Here is a 10,106-nt window from a genome sequence, read left to right as displayed (position 1 = left end):
TTTATTGATTTCAAATTATTTTACAACGTTATAGTAATCAAAATAGTATGGTATTAGCATTAAAACAAACACATAAATAAGTGGAACATAATAGAGAGCCCAGAAACAAACCCACACACATATGGTCAATTAATTTATGACAAAGGAGCCAAGAATATACAATGGGGAATGACAGTTTCGTCAATAAACCTTGCTGGGGAAAGTGGACAGCCATATGCTAAAGAATGAAATTGGACCACTATCTTACACCATTCATGAAAATTAACTGAAAATGGGTTAAAGATGTGAATGTAAGACCTAAAGCCATAAAAATTCTAGAAGAAAACATAGGCTTCAAACTCCTTGAAATCATTCTTGTGAATCCTCTTTTGGGTTTGACATAAAAAACAAAGGCAATAAAAACAAAAATAAACAAATGGAACTAAACCAAACTAAAACTTTTTGGCACAGCAAAGGAAATCATGAACAAAATTAAAAAGCAACTTACTAAACAGGAGAAAATATTTGCAGATCATATATCTGAAAAGGGGCTAATACAAATAAATAGCAAAACACAAAACAACAATAAAAACCCAAATGATCTGATTAAAAAATGGGCAGAGGAACTGAATGGACATTTTTTTCCAAAGAAGATATACAAAAGGCCAACAGGTACATGAGAAGATGCTCAATATTACTTATCATCAGAGGAATGCAAATCAAAACCACAATGAGACATCACCTCACACCTGTTGGAATGGCTATCATTAAAATGACAACACATAAAAAGTGTTGGTGGAAAAAACAGAAATATAGATCAAAGGAACAGGATAGAAAGCACAGAGATAAACCCACACACATATGGACACCTTATTTTTGATAAAGTAGGCAAGAATATACAATGGAGAAAAGACAGCCTCTTCAATAAGTGGTGCTGGGGAAACTGGACAGCTACATGTAAAGGAATAAAATTAGAACACTCCTTAACACTATACACAAAAATAAACTCAAAATGGATTAAAGACCTAAAAGTAAGGTCACACACTATGAAACTCTTAGAGGAAAACATGGGCAGAACACTTTATGACATAAATCACAGCAATATTCTTTCTGACCCACCTCCTAGAGAAATGGAAATAAAAACAAAAATACACAAATGGGACCTAATGAAACTTAAAAGCTTTGGAACAGCAAAGGAAACCATAAACAAGACGAAAAGACAACCCTCAGAATGGGAGAAAATATTTGCAAATGAAGCAACTGACAAAGGATTAATCTCCAAAATTTACAAGCAGCTCATGCAGCTCGATATCAAAAAAAAAACCAACCCAATCCAAAAATGGGCCAAAGACCTAAACAGACATTTCTCCAAAGAAGATATACAGATTGCCAATAATCACATGAAAGAATGCTCAGCATCATTAATCATTAGAGAAATGCAAATCAAAACTACAGTGTGGTATCACCTCACACCAGTCAGAATGGCCATCCTCAAAAAATCTACAAACAGTAAATGCTGGAGAGGGTGTGGAGAAGAGGGAACCCTCTTGCACTGCTGGTGGGAATGTAAATTGATACAGACACTATGGAAAACAGTATGAAAGTTCCATAAAAAACTAAAGCTAGAACTACCATATGACCCAGCAATCCCACTACTGGGTATATACTCTGAGAACACCATAATTCAAAAAGAGTCATGTGCCCCAATGTTCATTGCAGCACCCTTTCCAATAGCCAGGACATGGAAGCAACCTAAGTAAGTGTCCATCAACAGACGAATGGAGAAAAAAGATGTGGTACATATATACAATGGAATATTACTCAGCCGTAAGAAGAAACGAAATTGGGTCATTTGTAGAGATGTGGATGAATCTAGAAACTGTCATACAGAGTGAAGTAATCAAAAAGAGATAAACAACTATCATATATTAACGCATATATGTAGAACCTAGAAAAATGGTACAGATGAACTGGTTTGCAGGGCAGAAATTGAGAGACAGATGTAGAGAACAAAAGTATGGACACCAAGGGGGGACAGTGGCAGGGGGAGGTGTGATTGTGTGATGAATTGGGAGATTGGGATTGACATATATACACTAGTATGTATAAAATGGATAACTAATAAGAACCGGCTGTATAAAAGAAATAAATAAAATTCAAAAATAAAAATAAATAAATATTTTTTTTAAAAAACAGAAAAATAAAATAGAGATGCAAATCAAAACTACAATGAGGTATCACCTCACACCAGTCAGAATGGCCATCATTAAAAAATCTACAAACAATAAATGCTGGAGAGGGTGTGGAGTAAAGAGATGCCTCTTGCACTGTTGGTGGGAAGTAAATTGATACAGCCACTATGGAGAACAGTAGGGAGGTTCCTTAAAAAGCTAAAAAAGAACTACCATACAGCACAGCAATCCCACTACTGGGCATATACACTGTGAAAACCATAATTCAAGAAGAGTCATATGCCACAATATTTATTGCAGCTCTATTTAAAATAACCAGGACATGGAAGCAACCTAAGTGTCCATTGACAGATGAATGGATAAAAAAGGATGTGGCACATATATACAATGGACTATTACTCAGCCATAAAAAGAAATGAAATTGAGTTATTTGTAGTGAGGTGGATTGACCTAGAGTCTGTCATACAGAGTGAAGTATGTCAGAAAGAGAAAAACAAATATGTTATGCTAACACATATATATGGAATTTAAAAAAAAGATTCTGGAGAACCTAAGGGCAGGACAGGAATAAAGATACAGATGTAGAGAATGGACTTGAGGACATGGGGAGGGGGAAGGGTAAGCTGAGATGAAGTGAGAGAGTGGCATGGACTTATATATACTCCAAAATGTAAAATAGATAGCTAGTGGGAAGAAGCTGCATAGCACCCAGAGATCAGCTTGGTGCTTTGAGACCACCTAGAAAGGCGGGATGGGGAGTGTGGGAGGGAGACTCAAGAGGGAAGAGAAATGGGGATATATATATATATATATATATATCTGATATATATATACATATATATATCTGATACATATATATACATATATATATGTATAGCTGATTCACTTTGTTATAAAGCAGAAACTAACACACGATTGTAAAGCAATTATACTCCAATAAAGATGTTTAAAAAAAAGTGTTGGTGAAGAAGGAATAGTTGGTGGAAATGTAAATTGGTGCAGCCACTATGAAAAGCATCATGGAGGGTTCTCAGAATTAAAAATAGAACTACCATGTGAACAAGCAATTCTACATCTGGGTATTTATTAAAAGGAAACAAAACCCTAACTTGAAAACATATATGCACCATCATGTTCATTGCAGCACCATTTATAATAGTCAAGATATGGAAATAACCTGTGTCCATTGATAGATGAATGTATAAAGAAGATGTGATAGACACAGGTATAGCTATAGATATAGATAATGAAATATTCATCCATAAAAATAATGAAATCTTGCCATTTGCAACAACATGGATGGACCTTTTGGGCATCACACTAAGTAAAATAAGTCACATAGAGAAGGACAAATACCATATGATCTCACTTATATGTGGAACCTAAAATTAAAAAAAAAACAAGCTTATGGATAAAGAGAAAAGATTGGTTGTTGCCAGAGGTGTGTGCTGGCTGAAATGGGTGGATGAAGGGGGTCTAGAGGTACAAACTTCCAGTTATAATGTAAGTAAATCATGAGATGCAATGTGCAGCATGGTAACTATAGTTAATAACACTGTTTTGCTGTTCGAAACTTTCTAAGACAGTAAATATTAAAAGTTCTAAACACAGTAAGAAATCTGTAACTGTATGGTGATGGATATTATCAAGACACATTGTGATCATTTTGCAACATATATAGATATGAAATCATTATGTTGTATACCTGAAACTAATATACTATTGTTTGTCAATTATACCTCAAATTTAAAAAATACTATTGCTGAAACATATTATAGACTGCCTAAAGCCTTGGAGGAGGACCTGGGGAAAGCATTTCTTTGGGAAATTTAGGCCACTGAAACTGTGTCTGTACTAGGGGGAATTTTCAAATCCTCATGAATGCCCAGGGCAGAATACATGCTCAGAACAGACCTGAGAAGACCCAAAGCCTTCACCTCCGGTTGATCTCTGGCTCAGTGCAAGGAGAAAGGAAAGGTCAGGCAGAGTTGCATACAGCCTGGGAACTGCTAAAGGAGTGCCCAGTACAGAGTCAATTTGCAAAGACTGAGAGAAGTGTTTTACTTTTTATTTTTAGTTCTTGGAGTTCAAGGAAATCTCTGTGAAAACTCGAGCGAAACATAAGGTAAAGTAACAGAGACCTGAATGACCTTGCATAACATGGAATACAGTCTTTGCAAAAAAAAAAAAAAAGCTTGGAAAATTTACTAAACAGACAATAGCAGCATTCAACAATCGAAAACAGAAAACACTGGGTAAAGAGGAAAATTCTTATTTCCAGCTAGCAGATTATAATATGAAATTAAAAAGGAAACTATATATTCACTGGGAAAAATGGCCAGAAACCATCCTTAATGAAGTCCAGAGATAGAATTTACTAGACAAAAGTTTTAAATCAACTGTCTTAAATATGCTCAATGAACTAAACAGCTCATTTCATTGGTACATATATGTACCAAACATATAACAATTATAAACATATATGTACCAAACATATGTATAATATAACAATTATAAACATATATGTATCAATGAAAATATAACAATTATAAACATATATGTACCAAGCTCTTTATATGTACCAATAAAGAGCTCCATAATATATGAAGCAAACATAAACAAAATGAAAAGACAACCTACAGAATGGGAGAAAAAATTTGCAAATGATGCAACTGATAAGGGATTAACCTCCAAAATACACAAAAAGCTCATACAGCTCAATATCAAAAAAACAAACAACCCAATCAAAAAGTGGGCAAAATATTTAAATAGACACTTCTCCAAAGAAAATATACAAACAGACAAAAAGCACATGAAAAGATGCTCAATAGTGCTAATTATTAGGGAAATGCAAACCAAAACTACTATGAGGTATTATCTCACACCAGTCAGAATGGCCATCATCAAAAAGTCTACAAACACTAAATTCTGGGGAAGGTGTGGAGAAAAGGGAATCCTTCTACACTGTTGGTGGGAATGTAAATTGGTACAATCACTATGGAGAACAGTGTGAGGTTCCTTAAAATACTAAAAATAGAGCTACCATATGATCCAGTAATCCCACTCCTGGGCATACATCCAGAGAAAAACATGGTTCAGAAGTATACATGCTCCCCAATGCTCATCACAGTGCTGTTTACAATAGCCAAGACATGGAAGTAACCTAAATATCCATCTACAGATAAATACATAAAGAAGATGTGGTATATATATACAATGGAATATTACTCGGCCATGTAAAAGAATGAAATAATGCCATTTGCAGCAATATGGATAGACATACTAAGTGAGGTAATCCAGACAGAGAAAGGCAAACATCATATGAATTGTGTATATGTGGAATCTAAAAAAAATGATACAAAGGAACAAATTTACAAACAGAAAGAGACTCACAGACCTAGAAAACAAACTTATGGCTACCAAAGGGGAAATGATGGTGGCGGGAGGGATAAATTAGGATGTTGGGATAAACATATACACACTACTATATATAAAATAGATAACCAACAGGTGTCTACTATATAGCACAGGGAACTATACTCAATATTTTGTAGTAACCTATAATAGGAAAGAATTTGAAATGGAATGTGTATATGAATATATATATATATCAGTGAAACACTGTGTTGTACACCTGAAACTAATATGATATTGTAAATCAACTATACTCCAATAACAAACATATTTAAATACTACAGATATCACCTCACACCAGTCAGAATTGCCATCATCAAAAAGTCTACAAACAATAAATTCTGGAGAGGGTGTGGAGAAAAGGGAACCCTCTTACACTGTTGGTGGGAATGTAAATTAGTACAGCCACTATGGAGAACAGTATGGAAGTTCCTTAAAAAACTAAAAATAGAGCTACCATATGATCCAGCAATCCCACTCCTTGGCATATATCCAGAGAAAAACACGGTTCAGAAGTATACATGCTCTGCAATGTTCATCACAGTGCAGTTTACAATAGCCAAGACATGGAAGCAACCTAAATGTCCATCAACAGATGAATGGATAAAGAAGATGTGGTACATATATACAATGGAATATTATTCAGCCATAAAAAAGAATGAAATAATGCCATTTTCAGCAAAATGGATGGACCTTGAGATGATCATACTAAGTGAAGTGAGACAGAGAAAGACAAATATCATATGATATCACTTCTATGAGGAATCTACAAAATGATACAAATGAACATATTTACAAAACAGAAACAGACTCACAGACTTAGAGAAGGAACTTATGGTTGCCAGGGGGGAAGTGTGGGGGAAGGGATAGATTAGGAGTTTTTTATTGACAAGTACACACTGCTATATTTAAAATAGATAACCAACTAGGACCTACTGTATAGCACAGGGAACTCTGCTCAATATTCTGTAATAACCTAAATGGGAAAAGAATTGGAAAAAGAATAGATATATGCATATGTGTAACTGAACCATTTTGCTGAAACTAACACAGCATTGTTAATAAATGATATTCCAATATAAAATAAAAATTAAAAATTAATTAAAAAATAAAAATTAAAAATAGGAAAAAAACAACAATAAAAGACACAAACAAACAAAATATATGAAGTAAACCTTTACAGAATTGAAGGGAGAAATAGACACTTCTACAGTAATAGTTGGAGACTTCAGTACTCCACTTTCAATAATGGATATAACAAGCAGAGAGAAGATCATTAAGGAAATAGAGGACTTGAAGAACACTTTAAACTAACTAGATCTAACAGACATATATAATAGAACATGCTCAACAAAGAAAAGTTCAGGACCAGATGACTTCAACTGGTGACATGTACCCAGACATTCAAAAAATAATTAATACTGGTATTTCTCAAGCTCTTCAGAAAAATAGAAGAGGGAACACTTCTTAATATACTCTATGAGTCCAATATTATCCTGACACCAAAGCCTGATGAAACATTACAAGAAAAGATTACACACCAATATTACTTATCTATATAGATGCAAAAATCATTAACAAAATACTAGCAAATCAATCCAACAGCATAATAAAATAATTACATGCCAGCAATTAACAGTCTAAAAAAATAAATTAATAAAGCAATTACATTTGCAATCCAAATGAATAAAATACCTAGGAGTAAATTTAACAGAGGTGAAATACTTGTACGCTGAAAACTACAAAACATTGCTGAAAGCAATTGAAGAAGCCCTAAATAAGTGGAACAACTTCCTGCATTCATAGGATGGAAAACAATATTGTTAAGATGGCAATACTGCTCAAAGTGATCAACAGATTCAATGGAATGTCTATCAAAATTCCAAACATCATTTTTGCAGATATGAAAAAACTGATCCTCAAATTCATATGGAAATGCAAGCGTCCCTCAATAATCACAATATTCTGAAAACTGAACATAAGTCCACCAACAGATGAATGGATAAAGACAATGTGGTACAGACCTTGGAATATTAGTCATTGTTCAAAAAAAGGGAAATTCTGCCATTTCCAAATGAATGAACCTGGAAGTCATTATGCTAAGTGAAATAAGCCAGTCACAGAAGGACAAATACTGAATGATTCCACTTATATGAGGTATCTAAAATAGTCCATATCATAGAAACAGAGAATACAATAGTAGCTTGTGGGAGAAGGGGAATTGGTTTTCAATGGGTATAAAAAGTGTCTGTTATGCAAGACGAGTAAGTTCTAGAGGTCTACTGTACAACATAGTACCTATATTTAACAATAAAGTATTGTGCACTTTAAAATACATTAAGAGGATAGATCTCATGCAAGGTGTTCTCACCAACAAACAAACAAATCCCCGTCAACCCACAAAAAACATAAGGAAAATTTTTGGAGGTGACTGATAATGTTTGCTACCTTAAGATATAGCGATGATATGCTTATGTCCAAACTCATCAGGATACATACACTAAATGTGTTAAAATTTTTGTGTATCAATTATACCTAAATAAGCTAAGGGAAAAAAAGGCACAAAAAAAACCTCACACTTCCTGATTTCAAACCTTAATACAAAGACACAGTTATCAAAATAGTGTGGCAGGGGCATATGGCTAAACATATTGCTCAATGGAATAGAAACGAGAATCCAGAAACAAACCCATACCTCAATAGCCAATTGATTTTTAACAAGGGTACCAAGATTATTCAATGCAGAAAAATAGTCTCTTTAACAAATGCTGCTGTGACAACTGTATAGCAACATGCAAAAGAATGAAGGTTGACCCATTCTTCATACCATATACAAGAATTAACCAGAAAATGATTCCTTGACCTAAATATAAAAGCCATAAAACCTTTGGATAAAACATAGCATAAATCTTCATAACTTGGATTTGGCAACAAAGTCTTAGATATGACACCAAAAGCACAAGCAACAATAAAAAAATTGATTCATTGGACTTCATGAAAATTAAAACATTTTGTGCATCAATGGACATGATAAAGAAAGTGAAAATACAACTTACAGAATGAGACAAAATATTTTCAAATCATACATCTGATAATAATGTAGCATCCAGAATATATAAAGCAGGTTTACAACTTAAAAACAGAAAGACAAACAACCCAATTTTTTTAAATGGGCAAAAGATTTGAATAGATATTCCTCCGAAAAAGGTATACAGTGGCCAAACAAGCACTTGAAAACGTGCTCAACATCATTAGTCATCAGGGAAATGCAAATCAAAACCACAATAAGGTCTTTTTTAACTGGAAAATCTCATTTAATTTTATTTTAAAGAGTAATGCATTTGCATAAAAGTGTACTAATTCTAACTTGAACACTAAATTTTGTACCAATCCTAGTAGACATGGCTCCCAATTCCAGGAATAACCACTTAGCATCTTTTCTACGCTGGAGAAAAGAGAGATGATATCAGCAGAAAATGAAGTAGAAACAACAGAAGCTTCATAGTACAGGTTTTTATTTCCTTGGTTAAATAGTTGTTCACATTTTTCCAGGTTCTTAAATGGCTTTAGAAACCTCAGACTTCACTCAGGATGGTATAGTGACTTCCCTCTGTGTCCATGCATCCTGTGCTTATTTCAGCTATGACATTTATACCTACCTAAAATTCCATGTTTATCTGTGCATCTGTTCCACTAGCAGGTGAATTCTTTGAAAGTTAAGACTTTCTTTTTCTTTTTTCAAAGGTTGAAGTATAGTTAATGTACTATATTACATTATTTTCAGGTTTACAACATAGTGATTCAATATCTTTATAGTTTATACTATAGATTATACTACATTTAATGTTACTGCAAAATAATGGTTATTATTTTGTGCTGTACAGTATATACTTGTAGTGTATTTATTTTATACATAGTAGTTTGTCCTTAATCCTATACCCCTATCTTGCCCCTCCTCCCTTCCCTCTCCCAACTAGTAACCACTAGTTTGCTTTCTATATCTGTGAGTCTGTTTCTGTTTTGTTATATACATTCGTTTTATTTTTATATTCCACATATAAGTGATAACAGGTATTTGGCTTTCTCTGTCTGACTTACTTTACTAAGCATAATACTCTCCAGGTCCATCCATGTTGTTGCAAATTGCAGAATTTCATTCTTTCTATGGCTGTGTGATATTCCATTGTGTGTGTGTGTGTGTGTGTGTGTGTGTGTGTGTGACATCTTCTTTATCCATTCATATGTTAATGGACATTTAGGTTGCTTCCATGTACTAGCTATTGTAAATAATGCTGCTATAAACATGACGGTGCATGTATCTTTTCAAATTACTATTTTAAATTCCTTTGGATATACAGCCAGCAGTGGAATTGCTGGATCATATGGTAGTTCTATTTTTAGGTTTTTGGAGAACCTCCATACTTTTTCTCACAGTGGCCGCATCAATTGACAATCCCACCGAGAGTGTACTAGTGTTCCCTTTTCTCCACATTCTCACCAACATTTGTAACTTGTGGACTT

Source organism: Physeter macrocephalus, chromosome 21 (genome assembly GCF_002837175.3).
Source record: "Physeter macrocephalus isolate SW-GA chromosome 21, ASM283717v5, whole genome shotgun sequence".
Taxonomy (NCBI): domain Eukaryota; kingdom Metazoa; phylum Chordata; class Mammalia; order Artiodactyla; family Physeteridae; genus Physeter; species Physeter macrocephalus.
This window is presented reverse-complemented; position numbering follows the sequence as displayed.